At 44.4% G+C, this 27,405-nt stretch overlaps 1 protein-coding gene and 1 long non-coding RNA gene across 3 annotated transcripts in view; one reads left to right on the forward strand and one right to left on the reverse strand.

Annotated features, from left to right (window-relative positions):
- LOC137563621 (uncharacterized) overlaps nt 1-17,112 on the reverse strand; it is a 182,084-nt gene extending 164,972 nt beyond the window's left edge. For both annotated transcript variants that reach the window (XR_011030390.1, XR_011030391.1), the window contains exons 1-2: nt 16,973-17,112; nt 11,912-11,976 (exon numbers count right to left, since the gene is read on the reverse strand). This is a non-coding gene — a long non-coding RNA (uncharacterized lncRNA). The remainder of the gene's footprint in view (nt 1-11,911; nt 11,977-16,972) is intronic.
- The window catches only part of CPNE8 (copine 8), a 372,678-nt gene that overhangs the window by 56,779 nt on the left and 288,494 nt on the right, over nt 1-27,405 (forward strand). The gene's annotated exons all lie outside the window — the stretch shown is intronic.

Consider the following 27,405-nt stretch of genomic DNA (forward strand, 5'->3'; position numbering starts at 1 on the left):
GACTAGGTTCCAGGAAGCGGTCGTACTGCCACAGTTGGGGCCTCCCCACAACTTGGACAGCACAGACACCTCCCAAAAAATTACACAGCAATTGTGTTCAGATAATAACCATGGCACCTAGTGTTGGTAGTACCACGGCTGTAAAAAAAATTTGAACCTGGCTTATCAATGAAGATGGAGGGAGCCAGGAGCCGAGGTTGTGGTGTTGTGGTGGTAAAAGGGTGGTGAGGCAGGCATAGAGATTCCCACTCAGCAACTTCATTTCCCCCTCTTGCCAACAACAGGGGCCAGGAACTCACCAACCGCCCAAGCCTGGTTCATTTTCAAAAAAGTCAGTCTGTCCACAGACTGGGTGGACAGACGAGTGCTTTTCGGTGGCCGCACTGAAGCACCTTTCTGACAGCACGCTGGAAGGCGGGCAGGACAGCACTTCCAGGGCGTACCGCACCAGCTCACTCCAGATATCCAGGTGCTTGACCCAGTAATCCAAGGGTTCCACAGGGGTGTCGGTGTCAAGCCCGCTGTAGGACCCCATGTAGTCGGCCACCATCCGGGTCAGGTGCTGGTTCTGGCTTTGAAAGCCAGATGCTGCTGCAGGGCAGGCACCTCCTCTGTAGGCAGTGGTACTGGCGTGGCGTAGAGCGCCTTTGTCAGACAGCAGGTTTGTTGGGCGCCTGCTGCTGCTGGATGCAGGCCCCTGCTGCTGTGCTGGCTGGACTGTGACAGCAGGGGGGGTGGGAGTCTGGGGGAAGGCTTGAGTGGTGCGGCTGGTGGTAGTAGTGGCAGATGAAGCAGCAGGATGTGGGTCGCGCATCCCATGCCCACTGCTGCTCCTGCCAATCCCTGCAATGCTGATCCTCCGTGCCAGACCCACTGAATCATCATTCTCCTCCTCAGAGTCAGAGCTGACATGATCCCCCTCCGGTAGATGGAAGTCCTGGTCCTTCATCTCATCATCATCAACATCAAACTCCCCCTCCTCGAACAACTGCTGGGATGATGAGCTCGCCCCAAACTCCTCTTCTGCTGACACATCATGGATGATGGACCCCCCCCCCCCCAACAATTACTGTCACCATCTCAGACTCTTCGACAAAACCCATTGCATCCAGAATGTGTTTTGTAGGGCTGGTGGTGGCCTACTCGTCATCCACCATCAGCTGCATCACAGGCACGCCGTTTTTCTCCTCCAATTTGTGCCGCTGACCCTGCTTGAAAATGGCCGCTACACGCTGCTGCGTCACTGCAGCGTGACTCCCTTCTAACAGCTGGACGGCCAGTGGGTAGCGGCGGAATGGAGACTGATGCGGCAGAACTGCTGGCGGAGGCCGCGATGTTGCTCCCTCTCCTCTTGGCCTTGCTGCCCTTCCCCCGGCTGCCAGTGCCAGACATAGTACACGTTATATGTGATGTCACAGATAAAGTGGGGTACTTGTACTTTATTAATATAGCGGGTTTGGACTGTGAATCAGCACGGAGTGACAGACGGCAGAGTAGAACAAGACACACTGACACTGCTCACTGCTCAGTCAGCAGCACAGCAGCACTGCAATAATCTGTAGTAGCTAACACAGTACTACTCTGACTCTCTAACAACTATAGCACTGCAGCCAGTAACTACACAATAACACAGTAATCCTACCTACCTATACTGTAACTACTAGCTAGCTAAGGCTAATAGCAGGCCATCCAGCAGCAGGAGGCCTGGACTGTGCACAGCACACACAGACACAGGACCTAACTAGCAGGCAGCTGCTGCAGCTCAAAGTCTGACTGACTGACTGACACTAACAAATTACACAGACTAGCTAACTACAACACAATATAACAGTAGTGTAGTGAAGGTGTTTATGTTAAGGTGAGCATATTTTGATTTCCAAAAAAGAGGACGATCACAACGGCATGTGGGCGTGTTCATGGGTGGGGCCAAATATACAAGACCTTAGCGGTGTGCTGTCCAACTTCGTGGGCATGGAGGGCCATTTTTTTTCCCCAGACCATGGTGGTGGAGGGCCAACCGACCACAAAATGCAATCAGATTCGCAGAAGATTTCCCCACAAAATGCAATTCAATCACACAGGCAGGTGACAAATGACAATCATGGTGAGAACTCCAGAGAAGACTTTAAAAACCATGCTAGTTAAGCACAGTGATTTAGTATTCTGGCTGAACTGGATGGCCGTATGTCTTCTGGTCAACCTAAACCTGTAACTGCTGAGAAAAGACAAGTTAAACATGCTGTACCGAACGTTTTGCCATTTATTTGCCCATACTGAAAGCTGGATATCTCAGTGATTTAACTGAACACTTTGGGGTTAATTTAAGCTAACAAAGGTGTTTATGATGAAGTGCAGGAATACAGGAGGCTCTGCCAGTCTCTCACACAAGTCAGAAAGCAGCCCTCCTGGAGTCTAGGGACTGTCAAAAACTTTTCAACTTTTTTAACGCCTTATCCAGACATGCAGTCATTATAACAGTGGGGAGAGAGCAGCCAGATATTTGCCCAGGGAGCCTCCAGGCAAACTCTGCATCATGCTGTGTATATTTACAAGCTTGCCTGCCCTCTAATTGCACTTTTATCAGCTAGCCTTGTGTTTCACATTACCTTACCACAACAAACCTGAATACACCTACACCAGACCTGCCCTAAATCACTGAATGAAAGGCTGCCTGGGGGGAGATTGCCCCCCTTCCCCCCTGGCCAGTCTGTGCCTGACTCGCACACTGAACAAAGCCGCTCGGCTCCCTCTGTGTTCAGTCACCCGGACATTTAAAAAATCCAGGAGGACGGCCCGGACTGGTCGTAAAAAGTGGACCTGTCCGGGCAAAAGAGGACGCCTGGTCAGCCTAGTTTATGTTTAAAAACGCTGGGTTTCACAGTGTGATAATGCACTTGCTTAGCCAAACACACTGGAGTTGTCTCTCAGTGGCAGTCACAAAGCAAGGACGAGATTCTCATCATGGCCCCCCTCCTTATATACAGGAGGGACTGGCCAAGGTTCCCCTCAGTAAATTGGTTGGTTGGGCTTAGGCTGGGAGCCCTCTGATTGGCTCAATGACGTCATGGACGTCATCTCCATGGTTACAGTATGCGGATTTGGATATCTGACCAGTATCTGCCGATATCCGGGTATGCGACCAAATATCCGTGGTTTGCTATACTGATTTGGGCCCAGGTATCCGGAATCGGAATCCAGGCAGATAGCTGAAAAAGTTCGGATTATCTGGGTTACCCGGATATCCGGAATCCTGATGAGCAGCACTGCTCTCTATTTTAGTTTCAAAAACTATAATTTACTTGTAAAGTTTCCATTGCAAACGTCACTCAATGTCATGAAAGTGTGAAGTAATGAGCCACCATTAACAGTGGCAGACCTCTTGCCAAGACGGTAAGGGGTAAGTCAGAATGCCTCTGGCATGTGAACATTTTTTTTGTGAACATCCTTTTAATTTTTGGCAAAACTGTTTCGCAAATTGCATTGAAGTAGTAAAGCCCTATACATGCTACAATAACCAGATTTGCAAGGCATGTTGGATAGAATAGTGGGAGTAATAACATAGAAAGAGACCAGCACACCAAACTGCTTATTGCTACTAAAACTGTATTAAGCACTCAGTATACATATAAAGAAGGATCCAGCAAAGGCTTCTTTTGGCTGCTGTGAAGGAAGGCTCCTGCATACTACCCTCTGACGAAGGAAGTTGGTCCGAAACGGTGCTGTAGTGTAATGGACTCTTAGCTTGTTGTTTACCAAGTGCTGGATGATTACCATTTACCTATCATAATTCAAAGTGTCAGTTTGCTGTCTGTATCCTGCTGGATCTTTCTCTATATGTATACTGAGTGCTTAATACAGTTTAAAGTGGATCCGAGTTGAACTTTTACTCATTGCATAATTGTGTTCCTTTCCTATTGTTTATAGAGCATTCCTCAAGCCAAATACTTTTTTGTTTTTGTTTTAATACTTTTGTTCCCTATAAACTAAACAAGCCTCACCCACAGGTTTTCAGAGAGCCAAGGCATATTCAGACAGTGTCACAGTAGCAAGGGCTCATGCGCAAGCGCTCTGGTGGCTGTCAGCTCCGAAGTAGGCGGAACTACCAGATCGTTGTCGGGTCTGCTCTACTGCGCAGGTGCAAGTCTCCGGCGCCTGCGCAGTAGAGTGGACCCGACGGAGATCGGGTATTTCCATCTAGTTCCGAGCAGAAAGCAGCCACAGTGCCCCTGCTGGAGCCTGCAAAGGTAAATATTGAACTGACAGTCGGGTCTGTCGCCGGCTGTTCGGAGGGCTGCAGCGAAACCCCTGTGGGACAGAGAACGGCATGGGAAGCCTCATTAGGATCCCGAGGCTTCCCCCACCCGAGGTGAGTACCCCCCAGGGGATCTTTTTGATGTTACAGAGTCTCTTTAAGTAGCATTAAGCAGTTTGGTGTAATGATCACTTTCTCTTTTATTGTATGATTAGGGTTCTAGAGCCTGATTTACTAGACTTAGCACCCTAGTATTGCATCTATACTTGAATTCTGTGGGTGTGCTCTAGAGCCTAATTTACTAGACTTAGCACCCTAGTATTGCATCTATACTTGAATTCTGTGGGTGTGCAAACCTTTTTCTAATTACAATCCTGAAGAATAGTGGGAGGAAATGCAGCAATATTGCAGCTGTACACAGATCACTGGCAAAAGCTTTACAACTTGCCCTGGGGTTTCTTGTTGATCATTACACTGTCAGTGTACTGACCAACAGGAAGCCTCCCGATAATGACCAACAGACAACCCCTGCTGAGGATGTATGTAAATTTGTAATAGCCATGGGTAGATACATCATCTGTAATTTAACCACATAATGCCCCTTCATTAAGGGCTTAAAACGGGCCTTAAAATTTGCCTCCATTGCGGAAGAATGGGCATTTTTTCAATGTCCTATTTGGTGCACAAATGGGATGTTTACAGTTTTGCCTCAACTGGTTAATAGGATTTTTCCTAACGTTTAAAAGCAATTTTCTAAAAAACTACAAGGCCTTTTTAACCTCTTGAGCCCCAGAGGATTATACTAATCTAGTGACCAGGCCGTTTTTTACAATTCAGCACTTCACAACTTTAACGGTTTATTGCTCGGTCATGCAACTTAGCGCCCAAATTAATTTTACCTCCTTTTCTTCTCAGAAATAGAGCTTTCTTTCGGTGCTATTTGATTGCTGCTGCTATACGGATAAGTTCATTGGCTTCCCCCTTAATTGGCCCTAGACTAAGATACATACACTATACTACACTATACATACATAGACATATAGCTATGGCAGGTATTACATTGTGAGCCCCTCTGAGGGACAGTTAAGTGACAATCTATACTCTGTACAGCGCTGCACAAGATAGCAGCACTATATAAATGCTAAAATTGCTTATAAATAAAATAAACAGCCTGCCAGCGCCGATCTCTGGCTGGCAGCCTGATCGCTGGGGTCCCCTGGCACAGTGAGGCGAGAGTGCGCTCCCGTCAAATTTTGCTCCTCGTGAGATGACACCAATAGGCATCCAGGAGGCATGTGAGAGCCGCTGTCCCGCCGCCATCCTATGTTAGGCAGATAGGAAGCGGTTAAAACTGTTTTCCGCCTTGTTCTCCCCAACATACGTAGCAAATTTGTTGATGATAGTACTTATGGGGCTTTTCTATTAACCACTACTGACTTAAATGCACTTGCACTGAAAATGCAAATTTTAAGTGAAATGACAATCGATTCTGCAAAAAAAGTTTGGCATGTGAAGTTGGCCCAATTCACTTTGAGAATGAAATTCAAAAATATACCCATTCATCTCTTGTTTTAATAACATATAATAGTGTACAATAATAATGTGTACACTTAAAACCCTTTAGTTGAATAGGAATGACTAAAACACAGAATGGTTCCTCTATAATACATTAATGTACACTGATACAATGATTTGCTTAAATGTCCATATGATCATTAAAAGAAAAACATAATAAAGACTAGTATGCTTTAATTTTGACATAATAAATTATTATCTGGACTTGCTGCCACATTTTGCATACTGTATATACTCATATTTTATTTTTTACTTTCTCTGTCAGGATGACTCTAGAAATAATTTACTGTTATAATTTTAGGTTCTGGATAGGCCATACGCTGTTTACATATTAATAAATGTTTTTGTTATCAGAACAGTTTCCCTAGGCTTTGTAGATGGCATTTTTAAAATGTCACTAATGCAGTTGGAGCTGAAAGCTGCACTTACATGTTGAGGAACAAATGGTTTAGATAAGGCACAGCGATTAATTGTTGAATCAAAGTGATGCATTTTTTATTTGAAGTATAATAATGTATTTGTTTTTTGTTGGGACTCATGCCATTTATGGCTTTTAATGTGTTCACATTTATTGTTGCCTATTAAACGAATAATAGTGGATAGAAAGTTTTGGTCTTTCAACTTTTAAAACCTCAGGACCTTCATTAATTTAATGACAAAACCACGCTGAACAATAATGTACTAATATGCAATACACCCACCTAAGGGTCTTATCACTTCAGCAACATTGTAATTGCTACAATACATTATTATTATTATTATTATTCATTTATATAGAGTCCTGAAATTTTCCATAGTGCTTTACAGTGAATACCAACAATTTGTCACTATACTATTTCTCCAAGGAACTCACAAAGTTATCCCTAGCACAGTGTAATATGCCTGCAGTTTTCTAAGGCCAATTTCTGGAGAGCAGGCCCATTTCTAGGGCCATGCGGCCGCCCTGAGGGGGGGGGGGGTGCTGTAATGGAGGGGGGAGCTGCGGGGAGGGCAGCCCGACCTCTCCCTCCCTTCCTCTCCCCGGGCCGCCCCCCGTGTTCCCCCCCTCCCTCAGATGCAGAGTGATTGCAGCAGGAAGCGCTGACACTGTTTAGCAGGAAGCAGCATGTGTATCAGTGTCTATGCAGAGGAGGAGTCCAGCAGCAAGTGAGCGGCGATTGGAACGCAGGGAGGTGAGTTGTTGTATACAGCGCTTCCTGCTGCAATCACTCTGCATCTGAGGGGGGAACACGGTGGGTGGACCGGGGAGAGGAAGGGAGGGAGAGGTCGGGCTGCCCTCCCCGCGGCTGACTCCCCCCTCCATTATGGGGGGGGCCACCTACCTACCTACCTCACCTTTACTGGGGGGCAGCTACCTAATTTAACCTATACAGGGGGCAGCTACCTAATTTAACCTATACTGGGGGCAGCTACCTATCTAACCTATACTGGGGGGCACCTACCTAATCTAACCTATACTGCGGGGTACCTACCTAATCTAACCTATACTGGGGGGCACCTACCTAATCTAACCTATACTGCGGGGCAGCTACCTATCTAACCTATACTGGGGGGCAGCTACCAATCTAACCTATACTGGGGGGCAGCTACCTATCTAACCTATACTGGGGGACACCTACCTAATCTAACCTATACTGAGAGCAGCTACCTATCTAACCTATGCTGGGGGCACCTACTAATCTAACCTGTATTGGGGGCACCTACCTACCTAGCTAGCTTATACTGGTGGCAACTATACTGGCTACCTATATTCGAGGCACCTACCTAACTTATACGGGGGCACCTACCTATCTAACCTGTGCTGGGGGCAACTATTCTGGCTACTTATATTAGAGGCACCCACCTAGCTAACCTGTACTGGGGGCACCTACCTATCTAACTTATACCGGGGGCACCTGCCTATCTAACCTATACTGGGGGCAACTATACTGGGGCACCTATGCCTGGCTACCTATACTGGGGGGCCTATAGCTGGCTACCTATACTGGGGTACCTATTCCTGGCTACCTATATTGGGGGGACCTATACTGAGTGCAACTAGACCTGGCTTACCTATACTGCGGGCACCTATACCTCGCTCCGTGGGGGAGGCGCAATTTTTACACCCTCGCCCTGGGTGCATTTTAGCCTAGAAACTGCCCTGCTGGAGAGTTACCAGTGAATTTAAAGGAATTCTATCAAACATAACAAATTTCTGTCAGTAGCATAAATCAAAATTGCAATACCAGTATGTGCGAACACAGCATATCGTTTTGCTGTGCAGTGTTTATTTTCCTTTTAATTTACCCTATAGATGGATCCCCTGACAAGTTGACGGCGACGGCTAATGGGGCAGCTCATTATGTGAGAGGGGATTCCTTTTTACAGCGCGGCCGGGGATTATACTATTTTCATGTTTCCCTATATAAGAGCGCATTATTCAGTGCGTGACCCGCCAAAGTAGCCTGCTATGAGGAGTGAGAGACAACAGCTCTCGCTCCTACTCTGCCCAGCCAATCAGCTCCCAAAAAGGAATCCCCTCTTACATAATGAGCTGCCCCATTAGCCGTCGCCATCAGCTTGTCAGGGGATCCATCTGTAAGGTAAATTAAAAGGAAAATAAACACTGCACAGCAAAAAGATATGCTGTGTTCGCACAGACTGTTATTGCAATTTTGATTTATGCTACTGACAGAAATTTGTTAAGTTTGATAGAATTCCTTTAACCACTTCAGGATTCGGCGTACGCTTAACTACGCCCCTGAATCCTGAAGTGGATTGCATGGAAACGGCCGCTCGTATGAGCGGCCGTTCCATGTCAGTTCACGGAGGGTGTCTCCGTGAACACCCTGCGAGCCTCCGATCGTGGCTCGCAGGGTAAATGTAAACACACGGGGAAGATCTTCCCCGGTGTTTACATGTATACGGCGCTGCTGCGCAGCAGCGCCGTGGCGGAGATCGGCGATCCCCGGCCTCTGATTGGCCGGGGACCGCCGGCACCTGATAGGCTGAAGCCTATCCTATCCGGCGCAGGACGGAATTCCATCCTGCGCCGCTCACAGGGGGAGGTAGAGGGAGGGAAGGGGAAGGCGGCCAGGAAGCGCTGCGGAGGGGGGCTTTGAAGAGAGCCCCCCCCGCAAGCGCAAGCAGCCGGCGGCGATCAGACCCCCCCAGCAGGACATCCCCCTAGTGGGGAAAAAAGGGGGGAAGTCTGATCGGCCTGGCTGCTAGCTGATCGGTGCTGCGGGCTGGAGAGCCCACGCAGCACCGATCAGCAAAACCACCCGGTATCCGGAAGTGGTTAAGGATATACGTTTCGGTTGTGGAAGGAAAAAAGAGTGCCCTCTGCAAAATCACATAAACAAGGGGGGGGGGGCATATAAACTCTATGTAGATTCCCTAGGATTACCCATGTAAATATCTCACTTTTTATTTTTTGTAATTGTCCAGGTACACTTCAAGATATGAAAAGATTTATCCCAGTTGTGAAAATTACACTTAATTTATCTCAATAATTGCTCATAATAAAGATGAAGTAGCTTATTCAAGTCACTACTTATTCTGATACCTAAGCATTTAATGCATTTTTACCACCTCAACACAGCGCTGGCTTACATACCTAATAGTATGCTTTGTACAACTTACATCTATACAATTTATAGTCATTATCTCAGGCAGTACATAAAAGACTCTGAGAGATTTTCTATGCAAAGTACAAGCAGAGAGAGAGAGCTGTTCAGTTTAGAAAAAACTAGTCTGCTTATAGTCTGAGCAGAGTCTTTTACAGGGTGGGTGCCTCCACAGTGGATTCATGTGACTAGGAGGTTGTAATTATCAGGGCCGGTTCAAGTCACAATGGGGCCCTGGGACAAAATTAACCCGGGGGCCCCCTCCCCCAGCACATTCATCCCCAGGGCTCCTAAGCCAGCTGCTGCTGCCCTCCAGTTCGCCCCCTTCAAATTTACTGTGTTCCCCAGGGTCCCTGCACTGTTTCTGTCAGAATAGCAACTTGCCTATCCTGGCGCACTGCTCCAATTCCAATCATGCTCCTTGTCTTCATCCCCGCTACCTATTTTCCATGACTCTGTGCTTGTCATTGCATAATAACTGGTCGTGGAGAAAAGGCAGACAGTGGGGATGAGGAAAGGGAGCATGAATAAAGCAGCGTGCCGGGACAGGTGACTTGCTATTCGTGACCAATCAGTGCAGGGATCTCGGAGGGCACAAGTCAGGGGGAGACCTGGGGGGCCCTGCAGTCATCAGGGGCCCTGGGGCAATTGCCCCCTTTGCCTCTATGGTAGCGCCGGCCCTGGTAATTATGATTTACAGATAACATTACTTTTAGATCAAAGAGAGATTGACTAACTATAATTAATAAAGAGCTGGAAGACATGCATTTATTTGTTTAAGCTAGACTACAGTCTAGAATATCTGATTTATCTAGATATCTGCTTTAAACCTGTGAATATATAGCACCTTTAGCCTGCCCACACTATATTCCTGTATTATTTTACAGGTGGATGAACATAATAGCCTTTTGTCCCCAAGTATTAATACATGGGTGCACTGTACCCCTCAGTGCTGAAAGCCATGTAGTTTATGGTTCTGGGGAACCACACACTTGCTGGCTTCTCTCTTCTCAACACAGCAACCTGCAGTGTAGGAAAATGGAATAATAAGGCTCTTGAAGAGGAGTTGTGCCAGTCTTTTAATAATAAAAATACACATCAAATTTATTTCTAAAGGCAGTAATGTTTTAGAAAAATTACCTTGCCAAATACAGATTTTAAAAGCAGTATCCTGAGCTATTTTCTGGTGAAGCTGTTATCTGGACCATAAAGCTCTGCAGCAGTGGTCAAGACTCATTTTACATATTTCAAAAGGGCTATTGTGGGCCACTTTGTGGGTCTTTTAATATTAAATGCACTATAAGGATTTTCTCCTGGCTGCGAGTCATTGTTGCCATTTTACCTAGTACTAGCAAAACGGTGTCTGTTTTTATGTTATGAACATGTAATGGGAAAATGACCCCAAAGATCCTGTTTGTCAAAGGGGCCATGGCTTGGTGTGAGCCTAGGTCCTTTCCTCTTAGGTGCACATTAGTAAATAAAAGAGATCTTTTTTGGAGGTCATGGAGCTGTCTTCCCATGAGAGTGATGTTTGGTTACATTTGCAGATAAGAGCCCTGCCCACAGGCTAGATGATACTCAGTCGAGGCAGCCAATAATGACCGTCTCAACCAAGAATACAGCTTGTGTAAATCAGCCCCCAACATCCACTTGGCTGCTCCATCAGCGGTCTGCCAAGGACCTCTCCCCACTTACCCCACCTGCTAAATGATGTCACTCCCATGCTGCTCCATCGGCCCTCCTCCCCACTTGCATAGGAACAGAGCATTGTCTTGGCTCTACAATGTCAACCAGGGGATTGGGTCCTGATCCCCACCAGGTGACCTGCATCGTGTGCGAGGCTTAAGATAAGATTATACTGAAGTAGTAAGCAGGGATGAGTAATAATTTTAGATGATTTCTTTCATTTGAACAGATTCTTTCAGGTCTGGGATTGAGAGAGCTAAGCACGTAACATTCCATATGATCATGCTCTTGCCCATTAATTCTTGTGCAGGATGTGGTCGGAGTCTTGGAGAACATTCCTAAATGTATTTTTTTGGACATGTTTGGCATGATTGGGCTCCTTTTTTGGAAATCCCCACTGCATGAACGACATATAATAATGACTATAAGTTTAGCTAGATTTTATTTTCCCCTACAAAATTGAAGCATATAACAGTGATAGTATGTAATCAAATAGGGATGCTAGTGCATAAAATGTATTTATCTGCATAGGTATAGAAGGTTGATGTAAATGCTATAAGTAATTTTATATGATATGTTTCTAAAACATTATTGCATTTTGTTGCTTTGAGATATTTGTGTCCGAGTGCTGCTGTGCAATAAAGATAACAATGATTTGTCTTAATATACCAGCTCCTGTGCTCTCAGTAGCCTCTTTCCAGATTGTATAGCAGATAGGCGCGATGGCGAGGTTAATAAGCTATTGTGGAACATGTTGTTGACATTTGAAAGCGAAGAATACATTAGTTACCTTTTGTTGTGAAGCCTTGCCAGTCTTGTATCAGATAATGCGTTCAATTGCTTCCTTTTTTCGTGCTGAAAGGAGAGACTTGAATTACATATGTTCTCAGTATAGAAGAAATATGTAAGAGGATTAAGCAATTAGGAAATGTCAGTGCAGACTATTTCTAGGTTCCTTGACACAAATTTACAGCAAGTACTTTTACTATAATTACCTTACTGCAGTACAAACTTTAACTCCTTCCTTTTTCTTTTAGACCAATTTGTACCAACACTATTTTTTTAGCTTGTCAGCCTTGCTAGGTATTCCACAGGCCAGCTATGGGTCATTATCAGTGGTCTTATGGTCTACAATAAATTATTGAATTCCTATACAGCCATCACAAGTCATGCACTTTGCGTGTGTGCAAATGGTTTTTGTTTAACATGTATACACCAGTTTTTGGGATTTACACTTTTACACATTGTTGAATCAACCACCCCACTTATTAGTCAATGTTTCGTCAAAACCATATTTGAGTGTGAGAAAAGGAAAGTTCAAAGTCACAATATCAAATGTTTTTCTTTGTATATTCCATTTCCAACTAATATAGACTATATTCAATTTTTGGAGTGTCCTATTAAGTTTAAAACTTGTATCTGTTATATTGACTTTATCTTGGTCTGGGTGTATTGCGTTAATGTGGCCATACATCAGGTGAGTTTGCGGCCGATCGACCATCCGATTCAATTATTATATTTGAATTGGTTCAAAATCGGTGCTGCCAAGTGCATGCCCGACAGACAATTATTGATCACGCATGCTGCAAGATATTGGGCCGACTTTCTCATTCAGGAGTGCGGCGGAAACAGCATGCAATTACTCGACGATTGATGAAGGTGACAAAACTCACGACGCTGCCCCCCCTAATGAAAAATGGCCCTCTGGTGCCCCGTGCAAGGTATACATCACCTGTCCGCGGCCTGCGCTAGTCCCTCTGCTGCTTCAGGTGCATTCTGCTGTCCATACATGCACGCCCTTACTAGGAAACCATGTGGGGGCACATGTATGCAGAACGGAGGAATCCTGGAAGCCAGCGGGGGACAAGCGTAGGCCATGGACAGGTAGTGTACACTTCACACTGGGCACCGGGGGTGACATTTTTCATTCGGGGACATCGTTGGGGAGGCGAGGCGGACAGATGCAGCGCACAAGGCCGATTCCGGATCGATTTTAGCATGAAATTGATCAGGAATCGGCCTGTGGTATGTTGGCAGCTGACCGACTTCTCTCTTATCAGATTTTATTAGAGAGTGATTTGTCTCTTGGTCAAATCTGCCCATACATTGCTAGATGTATGACTTCCTTTATTCTTTTTTCCATTATTTTTCTGAGGAATTTTAAGTTTGTGAAGTTTTAATGAATTTGTATTAGTTATAATGGGGTATAATTTTTAGATGGATGTGGATCTTACTCATGCTCACTTAGGGATGACAATAATTGTAGCTTTGTTAGCTCCAGTACTTATTTTGTTACTTTATATTATTAAATTTGAATATATTCTTAGAAAGCCCAAGAAGACCAAAGCTCATTTATTATAATATGCTGATTGTAGACCATCTAGACCCAGTGCTTTGTTTGGTCTCCTTGTTTTTATCACTTTTTTTTCAAAATATCTTTGTTAGTGATTTGTGTTTTTGATGTTGCGGGGATTAACCACCCTGGTGTTCTATTAGAACGGCCAGGGCGGCGGCGCAGCACATTTTTCTTCTTTTTTTTCTAAATCATGTAGCTAGGGCTAGGCTGTGCAGCGGCATCCCCCCCACCCCTTCCAATCGCCTCCGGCGATCAGAGCAAACAGGAAATCCCGTTCAGAACGGGATTTCCTGTTTGGCTTCCTCCGTTGCCATGGCGACGATCGGTATGACGTCATCGACATCATCTACGTCATGGCTCGGAGGGAGTCCTGATCCACCCCGTAGCGATGCCTGGCGCCGATAGGCCAGGCTGCGCACGGGGTCTCAGGGGGGGGGGCTGTTATGCAGCGGGTAGCGGCGCATCGGCGGTGAGCGGTGGCGATCGGTATAAACAAAGTGCTAGCTGCGTGTTTTAAAGAAAAAATTATGAAAATCGTCCCAGCGCCCAGAGCAATCCAGCGCGGCGGTCATGGACTAGCTGAGCTTATCCAAACCGCTAAGCTGGTTAAGTGATTATTGGTAATGTAAATTGCTGAAGCAAAAGCACTGATTTTTGCTGTAGGTGGCCACACACAATACAATGTTTCATATTGATTTTCAGTTCAAGAATTTCAACCAGTTTTTCTGATTGTAACATTTGAAAAATCTGACCAATGTATCACACATGCGTGTTCAATTCTTCTCCAATTTAAAGAAAAAAAATTGAAAACGATGAAAAAAATTCTTGGGTCTTTAACTTAAGACTTTTCATAAAAAACTGATCTCTGCCCCTACCATTCAACTTATATCACCTTATCACTAAAATGGGAAATTCAGTTAGATTTCTTGCTCAAATAAATAAATAAAAAAAACCTTATGGTGGTTCGTTTGATCATTTTTATGGAATTTTTACTGTATCACATATGGCAACCATTATTTTAAAGGGGTTGTGAGTGTGGCTTTCATTAGGGACCATTTGAATGTTTTAAAACAAGCCAAGTCATTGTGATCAACATTTCAGGCTTGCCCTTCCATTAAAATGTTAACATGTGATTGAAAATAATTGTAATTAATTGATCATTTTGAACTTACTAGTTAAATTTTATACAGCGTTCTTGTTTTAATGGATCTAATGCCTAAAATACACGGTTCGGCCGGCGGCTCGATTAGCCGCCGGTTCGCCCCCTGCTGCGTCCCCGCTCGTGCACGCATCGATTGCCACTCGTCCCCACCGGCGCTTCGTTATTAGCACTCGATTCCCTGCCATTGTCCACCGGCGGGGATTGAGCGGGCAGGAGTCGAGCGACATGATCGGGCCAGCTGAATATTATCAGCTGGCCGGATCAGCTGGTCGATGCACGGTACAGAAACGTACCGTGTATCCCCAGCATAAGGTTTCCTCTGGGATGTCTCCACAAAGCCCCAGTGCTGATGGTACCCCAAGAGAGAAAATGAGCATGGAAGTTGCAGATATAAAGGACACATGTCATAGAAAAGTGGACAACTAGATGGAGGCTTAAAAGTCTCAGGGTATGAAAGAGAATGTATTTTTTTAAGAGACACTGAAGCGAAAAAAAAATTATGATATTATGATTTGTATGTGTAGTACAGCTAAGAAATAAAACATTAAGATCAGATACATCAGTCTAATTGTTTCCAGTACAGGAAGAGTTAAGAAACTCCAGTTGTTATCTCTATGCAAACAAGCCATTAACTCTCCGACTAAGTCTAAAGGTCCGTACACGCGTCGGACTGGAGGCAACGACGGGCCCGTCGTTGCCTCCCGCTGGGTGGGCGTTCCAACGACAGTCCGGCGTGTGTTTGCACTGTAGGCGGACTGATACGGCTGTTTCTGAGCGATCCACCCAGCGACGTGTCCGACGTGCAGCTCTGGGTCCCCAGTTCGAATCCCAGCCAGGGCATGGAGTTTGTATGTTCTCCCTGTCTGTGTGGGTTCCCTCCCACATTCCAAAAACATACAGATATAGGTTAATTGGCTTCCCCCTTAATTGGCCCTAGGCTGCCGACAATACATACACTACACAATACATACATAGACATATGACTATGGTAGGGATTAGATTAGATTGTGAGCCCCTCTGAGGAACAGTTAAAGTGGATCCGAGGTGAACTTTTACTCATTGCATAATTGTGTTCATTTCCTATTGTTTATAGGGTATTCCTCAAACCAAATACTGTTTTGGTTTTGTTTTAATACTGTATTCCCTATAAACTAAACAAGCCTCACCCACAGCCTTTCAGAGAGCCTTGGCATTTTAAGACAGTAGCAAGGGCTCATTGGAGCTCGGTCTGGGCAGGAGGAGGGGGAGGTAATACTAGCCAGAGATTTCAGAGGCAGAGGGGAGGAGGGAGGAGGAGGGGGGGTTAGACTGAGTGCTGAAGATGCAGATAAGCTTACCTATGTGTAATGTTTACAAACAACATGGCTGCTGTCATTGTATCACAGGAAGAAATAATCATATTCTATTAAAGGTATTTGCATCTAAACTTTAGATAAGATATATAGACAAGTTACTTGTTATAGTTGGTTTTTCATCTCGGATCCGCTTTAAGTGAAAAGACAATATACGCTGTACAGTGCTGCGGAAGATATCAGCGCTTTATACAGTAAATACTAAATAATAATAATAATAATGCATGTATCCTTTTTTTTCCATTGGGAAATTTCAAAAACACTTCTGAAATAAGAAGAATATGGAGGCTGCCATATTTATTCCCTTTTAAAACAATACTGCTGATTCTGTGGCTGTAAATTATTCCCTGGTATACTATCAGCCACTAAATTGTGTTAATGGAGTAAATCATTGAAGGGCTTACTTACACACTAATTGGGCTCTGAATATAATTGAAAACACAAGGCAATGATGCCATTGCCAGGAATTGTATCATTAAGAAATTATCTCTGCATGTCAACATATTTCTCACTAAAATATGAAGTAGATGTCACTGATATCATTTAAAGCCCAAATTAACCCTGGCAACAAATTCACTGCCTGTTTCCTCTGCATTAAATATAAGGTGCAGCTCATTAGAGCAGGTCTCACCTGCTAAGGGTTGACAGAGCAGTGTGCTGCAGTGACTATGGCCTCCATGCAGATTGATTCTAGGTTGTGCACTTTATTGAGTTATATTAGGATGTGAGTCAAAACACATGCTAATGTAGGGCAGTGGGATGCATGACCCTGAATTATAGTTATGCATTTGTTTCTCTGCATGACCACAAATGGTTGGATTAGATGGCAGTTATTTGATATTTATGTGTAGTGTTAAAGGGGCACTACAGCGAAAAACTGTACAATTTTAAATATGTGCAAACATATTCAAATAAGAAGTACATTTTTTTCCAGAGTAAAATGAGCCATAAATTACTTTTTCCTATAATGCTGTCACTTACAGTAGGCAGAAGAAATCTGACAGAAGTGACAGGTTTTGGACTAGTCCATCTCTTGATAGGGGATTCTCAGCAAGGCTTTTATTCTTTATAAAGATATTCCTGAAAAAGGATTTAAACAATGATGCCGGCCATCTTCCCTGCTCCCTACACAGTTTTTTGGCAGTTGGACAGATCAACTGCCATTCACTAAGTGCTTTTGAAAATAAATATATCCCTGAGAATCCCCTATAAAGAGATGGACTAGTCCTAAACCTGTCGCTTCTGTCAGATTTTTACTACCTACTGTACAACAACATAGAAGAAAAGTAAGGTACTTATCCGTTAGCCGGGCGCATCCGGCAGGTGGCGCTGTTGTAGCGAATTTCATTCATGCTTAGTTAACGTAGTGCTGTGTGAATGGAAGCGCCGCAGGTGGCGCTAATTACATTGATACGGCACATAACAATAACAGTGTTAATGGGAACTAATATGTATTTCAAGTGGCCGGAACTGTTACTTAATGCAATTAAAATGAAGGCGGCGGCAATTTAACAGATGAAGCCGCCGCCTTCGTCTGTTCTTCGTCTTCTTCTCCCACTTTGCCCTCCTCTGGCTTCTATACAATGCTGGCAGCCTGCGGGGACATGCGTCTCCCCCCAGAGTCGTTCGTCGCGGAAGGGAATCCTGTTTGTTTTCTTGCGACGAACGACTCTGGGGGGAGACGCATGTCCCCCCCAGCTGCCAGCATTGTATAAAAGCCAGAGGAGGGCAAAGGGGGAGAAGAAGACGAAGAACAGACGAAGGCGGCGGCTTCATCTGTTACATTGCCGCCGCCTTCATTTTAATTGCATTAAGTAACAGTTCCGGCCACTTGAAATACATATTAGTTCCCATTAACACTGTTATTGTTATGTGCCGTATCAATGTAATTAGCGCCACCTGCGGCGCTTCCATTCACACAGCACTACGTTAACTAAGCATGAATGAAATTCGCTACAACAGCGCCACCTGCCGGATGCGCCCGGCTAACAGATAAGTACCAAAAGTAATTTATGGCTCATTTTACTCTGGAAAAAAGGTACTTTTGATTTGTATATGTTTGCACATATTTTAAACAGTTTTTTGCTGTAGTGCCCCTTTAAGGATTTCTGTTTGTACAAATCTTTCTTGTTTTATTCTGGTGTGTTTTTAACCCTCTGGGCAATACAATTATATCGCCCAGGAGGTGGCGCAGCACTATTTTTTTAAATTTTTTATTTTTGAAATCATGTAGCGAGCCCAGGGCTCGCTACATGATAGCCGCAGCGCAGCGGCATCCCCCCACCCACTCCGATCGCCTTCGGCGATCAGAGTAAGCAGGAAATCCCGTTCAGAACGGGATTTCCTGCTGGGCTTCCCCGGTCCCCATGGCGACGGGGCGGTATTACGTCACCGACGTCATGGACGTCGTGACGTCAGAGGGAGTCCCGATCCACCCCTCAGCGCTGCCTGGCACTGATTGGCCAGGCTGCGCAAGGGGTCGGGGAGGGGGGGCTGCGCGGCACAGCGAGTGGCGGCGGATCTGCGGCGAGCGGCGGCGATCGGAAGTTACACGCAGCTAGAAAAGTGCTAGCTGCGTGTAACAAAAAAAAATTATGCAAATCGGCCCACCAGGGCCTGAGAAATCCTCCTGCGCGATATACCCTGAGCTCAGCTCGGGATTATCGCTCAGGAGGTTAAAGAATGTTTAATGGGTGTTGGTTGCAGTATTTAGTTTATCACAGCATAGTGTAATCCTGTGATTCATTGTGTTTTTGCTGCATTTTTATGTAAATGTGGCATGTGCTACTCTGCATATTTTTCCTTTGATTTTTTTCCCCTTCTATGGTCAAGTTCAAAATGCCTGTGAACAGGAGGTAGTTTCATAGGCTCCATACCATCTGTCATGCTTAGCTAAGATTCAGGTTGTCGTAGTGTGTGCACAGCACCATACTATTTGATCCCAGTCTAGGTGGGTGATTTCACAGCCATGGTTTTCAGCTCTGTGATTGGCATTGCTGAAAGCAGCGTACAAATGCTGAGCACAGCCACCTGCGTACTTTCATTTGGTAATGTACTGAATTGCAAGTGGCGGTTGATTGGCAGTTATTTGGCTACTATTTAGCTGGGCCGTTTGCATGCACTAGGCATATTATTTTCTAATGGAATGAAACATAGGTGCATGGAAAACTCCTTGCAAATGCATTGGATCCAGCGTACATGTTCTAAAAGCAGTACAATAGCATCCTATGAGCAATCCATTTTGTATGTGAAATCATTTTTGTTTTAACCAGCTTCTGAATCTGTTGTTTGCATAAACACACTCTAACGCCAACTCTAACGCCAAACTTGCACAAATGTGCTCAAAATAAACACAGGGGCCCAATTCACTCTTTCTCCTATGTTTTCTCCTGGGAGATAATTTGTATCTACTTTTTAAAATAACGTTTACACTCTGCAATTGAAAAAGTACCAAAAGTAGGTAAAGTCCTGTCAAAGGTAATCTGAGCATTTTCTTGCTTGCTGGTGGCTTAAAAGGCATTTTATTTATAATGTGAAAATATCACCTAGGATTAAACTTAGGAGAAAAAGTTATTTGGATCGGCCCCCAGTCCCTTATTTTACTCAGCTGAAGTTGCAGCTCCACTCTCAGGAGGATCTTTGAAAACTTAAAGAAAACCTGAACTGAACATTAAAAGTCAAAATAAGCATACACAAGTTATACTTACCTTCCATGTAGTCTACTCCTCAGTGTCTTTCTCCTGTCCCGCGTTCTATTTGTTCACTGTGATCAAGGGAATTTTCCGTCTTCCATTTTGAAAATGGCCATTACCCATAACCGCTTTCTGGTCAGCACACAGTTAAACTGTAACATCGCCCACTTGAGCCATAGGGAAACATGAACATTACCTGGTACATCCGTTTTCCTCTCAGCTATAACTGACAGCAACTGATATTTTACTGACAGCAACTGATATATTTCAGTTCTGACAAAATGTTGTCAGATCTGGAAGGGATTATTGTCAGAAGAAAATGGTGAGCTTCTGAGAGGAACTGATGGCAAGGTAACTATGCAATGTTCATTTGAAGTTGCCTCATGTGTTTATTTTAAATATTTTTACTCAGTACAGGTTCTCTTTAAAGATCTAAGCTGTAATGCCTTCCATGCAATGCCTGCTTAGTTTAACTTTGTGACTGCAGTGCCTTCGTATATGACAGATGGCTACGGCATAAGTCAAAAAGTTATGTCCTTAGTCTAGTATAAAATCAGTGGCAAAACTACAATTTATGGGGCAAAACTTTGGTGGAGCCCCCCAATGTTCACAACCCTTCCCTTGCCTCCTCTTAGTGACCTTCACAGCCTTGGGCCCATCTCACAAGGGTCATAAAACAAGTGTGGCCATCATGATCTTCACACCCATAATAAGTGTAGCCACAAAAACACCTGATCTGAAGTAAAGTCCAGTTTATCAGAGGAAGGGAATTTTAGTAGTTGGGGGCACCCCATAGCTCTGGGCCCCCCTGCTAGCAGGGGTAGCTCCCTTCTAGTTACACGACTTTAGGACATTTTTCCATTGCGCAGGGGTTTGAATTGATTTACATGGTTGAGGCAGTGGTTTGCATTTTTTTTACATCTTTTCTGGTTCTTCTCGTACATTTGGTATTATTTAGTGGTCAGATGTGATGCGTTTTGATAGGTCTATGTCTGAATTGCAGAGGTTCTTAGAGATGGCATCGCTGATGGTTTGACATTGTGGTGACAGGTACAGAACAGTCTGCCATCCTCGCTGTTTAGAGGCCTGTGCTACATTAATCTTAAAATGATGCTTAAGCTATTAACCTGTCATAAATGCTCAATAATTCAGCATGCCTTCTAATACATTAGATAGTGCCATAGAAGAATGTATTGTGGAAATAGCTGGTTGATAATTTTATTTATGCAATGCATGTCATCTTACTAATTTAACTTCACAGCTTTGAAATGAAAGTCCGTCCAGTCTGTGAGAATCAAATGGCTTTCAGGATTTTGTTTGAATGTGAACAAAACATTGCTTTGTTTAGCTATAATACAAATTTAAAGTGAGCAAATATTATAATTGGATTTGTATTTGAGGCTTTGTGTACGTTTTTCTGTGACATTGTGACAAGATGTCAGTTATTGTTTATAAAGAAAAGAAAGCTATTGAAATATGACAGATTTTATTGGTAAAGCAAAAAAGTCATTTAAATGCCACTTTTCATTAGGCATGCTTAGCATTATTTTAAAATATAGAGTTTTCTCCGGTGACTCATATTCACTATTTCATGTTCTGATAAACAAAGCAGTGAGTCAGGCATGGATGTGTATTCAGGTAGAAAGAGCAAGCAGGCATTCTGCCTGTATCCAATCACAGTGCTCCTGCCTCCCTGTTCTGCTTGACTGGCCATCATGAGCTGACTAAATGCTATGAACAGCACAATGCATGAGAGTGCAGATATCAATTGGGCAACAGTACATATTACAATACATTCGTAAAAGTGGAACAAATCTATAAAAAGTATAGGAATTACTAAACAGAAGCTAAGCTTACATTTCACCTAGATAAAATGAATCATATTTTTGACAGTAAGTAAAAATGGCTCCTAGGTACTTTGAATTGATATAGCTCCAATCCAATAGTTTTTAGCAGTAGGACATATCTCTTTGGTTGAGACATAGTAGTTTACTTGATCAAGAAGAAAGATGAGACTCTGAAAAGAAATGCTCAAGAGGGAATTTTTAAAAGAAACATAATTTAGTTGGTAGCAGGATGCAAAAATGTCACATCAAAGAACATTTATAATAAAACAGTGACACTACTACCAGAACAAGTGATAAAACTGGGCCCATTGAGAAACACTGCTGCTTACAATTACATTTTAAGAAACGTTGTTCTACTAGCAATTTTGCAGTTTATTTCCCTGAAGGGCTGTATAAAGTGAAAACATGTAAAGGGTTGCAGAATGGCACAGATACAAAACTTGATCATAGCACTCATTAGTGGCAATGAATGTCCAGTATCTAACACTTTAGAGGTGGCCATACACATGGGCGTCCGCAGAAAATTTGGGGTGGTGTTGTGTGGCGCGTAGCGCGCCAAAAAATGGGGCTACGTCCGAAAAATGGGTGTGGTCATGAACCAGAATGTGGGTGTGGTCGTGGGTGGAGACAAGTTTACATGAACTAAGCAATGGTGGGACATTAGATTAGGACAGTGGTGGCGAACATTTTGGAGGTCGACTGTCCAAACTGCAAAATCACTTTACTATCACAAAGTGCCAACAGCAATTTAAACTAAATACAAACGTTTTAACTCATACATGAACATTATGGAAAATCCAAGTTGAAAATAAACTGTGAAGATAAACAATTTCATCCATCCTACTCTTGAAAAATGTATTCATTTTTTTAGAACCTCCCAGTTTCATTTTCTGTTTTAAAAAGCGGAAAAAGTAGGTTTAATGCTAGTGTCTCATATGATGATGATTCAGCTTTTTCCATAGTCTCGCAGTTAGCAATCATGTGACCCCCCAACAAGACAAATTCAGCAATCATGAGGCCCCCCCATCAAGACAAATTCAGTAATCATGAGGCCCCCAACATGACCAACTCAGCAATCATGAGGCCCCCAACAAGACAAATTCAGCAATCATGAGGTCCCCAACAAGACAAATTCAGCAATCATGAGGCCCCCAACAAGACAAATTCAGCAAACTTGAGGCCCCCAACATCATGAGGCCCCCAACAAGACAAAGTCAGTAACCATGAGGCCCTCAACAAGACAAATTCAGCAGTCATGAGGCACATAAATAGACAGCATTTCACATAAATAGGCAGAATGCCCCCGTAATATGGTAGACACCTCTCACCTGGCAGCAGTTCCCCAAAATACACTCAATCTGACAGCAGTGGTTCCCCAAAAATAGGTAGCCCCAGGTCTATAGGTGTCCCCAGAATAGGTAGCCAGTGGTATATATGTCCCCAGAACTGGTAGCCAGGGGTAGAGATGTCCCCAGAACAGGTAGCCAGGGGTATATGTGCCCAGTATATGTAGGCAGGGGTATATGTGCCCAGTATATGTAGTCAGAGGTATATGTGCCCAGTATATGTAGGCAGGGGTATATGTGCCCAGTATATGTAGTCAGGTGTATATGTGCCCAGTATATGTAGTCAGGGGTATATGTGCCCAGTATATGTAGTTAGGGGTATATGTCCCCAGTATATGTAGCCAGGGGTATATGTCTCCAGTATATGTAGTCAAGGGTATATGTGCCCAGTATATGTAGTCAAGGGTATATTTGCCCAGTATATGTAGCCAGAGGTATATGTGCCCAGTATATGTAGGCAGGGGTATATGTGCCCAGTATATATGGTCAGGGGTATATGTCCCAGTATATGTAGGCAGGTGTATATGTCCCAGTATATGTAGGCAGGTGTATATGTCCCAGTATATGTAGGCAGGTGTATATGTCCCAGTATATATAGGCAGGTGTATATGTCCCAGTATATATAGCCAGGGGTATATGTAGGCAGGTGTATATGTCCCAGTATATATAGCCAGGGGTATATGTCCCCAGTATATGTAGCCATGGGGTATATGTCCCCAGTATATGTAGCCAGGGGGTATATGTCCCCAGTATATGTAGCCAGGGGTATATGTCCCAGTATATGTAGCCAGGGGTATATGTCCCAGTATATGTAGGCACGTGTATATGTCCCAGTACATGTAGGCAGGTGTATATGTCCCAGTACATGTAGGCAGGTGTATATGTCCCAGTATATATAGCCAGGGGTATATGTGCCCAGTATATGTAGTCAGGGGTATATGTGCCCAGGATATGTAGGCAGGGGTTTATGTGCCCTGTATATGCAGCCAGGGGTATATGTGCCCAGTATATGTAGGCAGGGGTATATGTGCCCAGTATATGTAGGCAGGGGTATATGTGCCCAGTATATGTAGGCAAGGGTATATATGCCCAGTATATGTAGGCAGGGGTATATGTCCACAGAATAAGTAGCCAGGTGTGCCCCAGCAGGAGGGGAGCAGAGCAGAGAAGAGAGAGAGCTATGTGCGGACAGTGGGGAAGGGCGGACGTCCCCCCCCCCCTTCCCTCACCTTAGGGGGCTCTCCCTCCCTCAACGAAGTGTGCAGCGGCTGGGCAGCAGGCGGAACTTACCTCATCTCGTAGCAGGCGCCGGATGGATTAGCCGCTAGTCTGGTCTGGTCCAGACCAGAGTGTGACACCAGAGCTTCCGGCGCAGGAGTGAGACGAGGTAAATTTCCGGCCGCTGCACACTTCGTTCCGGAGGGGACAGCGAGGGAGGGGAAGCCCCCTAAGGTGAGGGAAGGGGGGGGGGGGAGACGTCCGCCCTTCCCCACTGTGCCCATAGCTCTCCCTCTTCTCTGCGCTGCTCCCCTCCTGCTGGCTTCACGGGCACGCGGCCAGGAAGGGGGGGGAGCGGGCGGCCAGGGTCGGGCAGATGCCCGATTTTGCCATATGTGTGGACGCCCATGGCCATACACTGCCGATTTTTCTCATCAATATCCAGCTGATTTGATCATTTGAATTGATTTTCAGTTGAAGTACATCGATTCAGTCAATCGTACTGGATGCAAGATTGCCAGAGGGTCAGGAGGGCATTGCTAGCAGCCTTATATGTCACGATGAGCAACATACACAGCGGCCCTTTCTGTCAGGGCTTTCTCCCATGTCTCTTCTCCACTGCGGGTGCTTCTCCCTTTCTCTTCTCTCCCAGGGGGCTCCTCCCTTTCTCTTCCCTCCCAGGACGCTCCTCCCTTTCTCTTCTCTCCTTGAGTGCTCCTCCCTTTCTCTTCTATCCCAGGTTGCATGTGTCACATCATAAACGCTAGAGGCCAAACAATAAAGGCTTCTAGCGGTCACTTAAAGGGAACCTGAAGCTAGTAAAATTATTTAAAATAAACACATGACATAGCTGCAAATGAATATTACATACTAAGCTCACCGTCAGTTCCTCTCAGAAGATCACCATTTTCTTCTTACAATGATCCCTTCCAGTTCTGACAATATTTTGTCAGAACTGAAATACACCAGTTGCTGTCAGTTATATATTAGCAGCTGTCAGTTACAACCGAATGTGCAAGGTAATGTCCATGTTTCCCTATGGCTTAAGTGGGTAATATTACAGTTTAACAGTGTGCTGACCAGGAAGCTGTTATGGGGTAATGGCCATTTTTAAAATGGAGGACAGAGAATTCCATTGATCACAGTGGACAGATGGGACGCAGGAGAGGAGAAAGATTGAGGAGTAGACTACACAGGAGGTAAGTATGACCTGTGTATGGTTATTTTGACTTTTTATTTTCAGTTCAGCTTCTCTTTAAGATACATGCCACAGTGCCTATAATGTATGGCCTCTAGCATTTAGTAACAGGACACAGGTGCCCCAAAAGAAGAGACACAGGGAGGAGTGCCCAGTGGTGGAGAGAAGACACAGGAGTATAGATAGACAGGTCAAATCGATAATTTCCGACAAGTTAGATCTGATTTCCAATTGGTTTTCTGAATGGTTCAGACCTGAGGGAAATAATAGATTTGACCATCTATCTGACGGCGAATTGCATGTTGTGTACCAAGCATTAGACAATGTCAGTGCTATAGTGATTATTGCAACCCAAAAGTCTCAGCAGCTCCTCTGGCTATGGTTTGCAGATTTCATTAAGTGTTGTAGACTGAAGGGTCAGTAAAAAGCATGTAAAAACTACACGTGCTTCCCTTGTGTTTTAACTATTTGTCAAGCGCTGTTGAAGCTTCCACATGTAGCTGACATAGTAATGTTACTATCTTAGATACAGAAAATGTCAGAAGATGTGTTAGACTTACACTCTAAAAAGGCCACGTCTTCTCCACTAAGCTTTAACCCCCATTAGTTCAGTGTTGCAATAAGTGCAAAATATTGCTCTAGAGTTGTACAATTTTGTGTAGAAGAGCAAGATTGATGCTAGATGCATCCATTTAAAGGGGTGTGTGAACTTGGAAGGTGGGTATTTCCATTATGTTGAATATAGTTAACAATATTTTAATTATGGTTTTGCATCAGACCTTTTTGCCCAACTTTTGCCATCACTTTGGAACATTAAATGAATGCTACTAACCTCCCCTGAGGCTGTTTTCTAAGACTAACCTTCCTATAACTGTGTGGAAGCCAAGCCTATTGGCGAAACATGTAAGTGGGAGGAGTCCCAGGGGGCCGGCCTCATCCACCACCAGGAACACAGGAGCGCTCAATCCCCGCTGTGAAGCTGAAGTATAAGCAGGAGGCGGGTTGATCGCGCTCACCGCTATCCTCAAACCACGCCACTCATCGGAGGAGCAGGGGTGTGGTATATGGGCGCAGCGCCATAGGTGAACATTAAATTAATGCTACTAACCTCCCCCAACGCTGTTTTATAAGACTAACCTTCCTATAACTGTGTCTGGCACTATCCTGTAACCTTATCTCCTATCATTAACCCTCCTAACACTAATACTAAACCCCACCTCTATTGCCTAATGCTAAGTATCCCATTTCACTGGCGCATTTAGCTGGGGGTTACCGATGTCTGGATTACCCCCTTGAGGCTCCTGTACCTTAAAAAAAATCCCTGAAATTGCTGAAGCGGGCAAGCTGGTAAATATACAGAGACTTACCTGTGGAAAAAACACAGCTCTCTCACCATTTTTCAGACTGATGTGGACAGCTACATAAGGTATTTCACAGGTTGAAAAGTTTTTGACAGTCCCTAAACTTCAGGAGGGCTGCCTGCAGCCTGTGTGAGAGGCTGGCAGGGACAGGAGACACGTTACAGGCAAGTAGCCTCTGTGTGATGTGGGACTGCAATACAGATACACTCTCTGCTCTATTTCTGTCTCTCCACTCCTCCTCTCTCCCTTATTCACCCTTGTTTTCCCCTTCCGCTAGTGCTGGCTACATCTGCTGCCTGCCATGAATTGCACCTTTGTGACAAAAAGTGTGTCTTCTGATATGAACATTAAATGTGGAGATATGTTTGCTTACTATGCTGTGTTGTAAAGTTAGGTGTTAAACGGCCCAGCACAACTGCAAGGGTTTGTTTGTCTATTCATTGCTGAAGATACTATTTAGATGGCAGTTGGTATTGGTATTGCTTTATTCACATGATGTGCGGTGAGTCATGACAGACAGCACCACACATAATGCTTGCAATGCAGGTAGCATGAAAGTCTATAGACTCATGTTACCATTCACACTACAGTTTGCGTTCCCATGTGCTAGCCGGGAACATCATCGCACACAACGTATGCATTGTCATGCATTTATTTATTAATAGAATGGAAGCTGCCGACCTATGTGATTTAGCACATTGCAATGCATGTATGAAATTGCGTTCATGCATGCGTTGCCTAGTGTGAATGAG

This window comes from Hyperolius riggenbachi, chromosome 3 (assembly GCF_040937935.1).
Source record: "Hyperolius riggenbachi isolate aHypRig1 chromosome 3, aHypRig1.pri, whole genome shotgun sequence".
NCBI lineage: Eukaryota > Metazoa > Chordata > Amphibia > Anura > Hyperoliidae > Hyperolius > Hyperolius riggenbachi.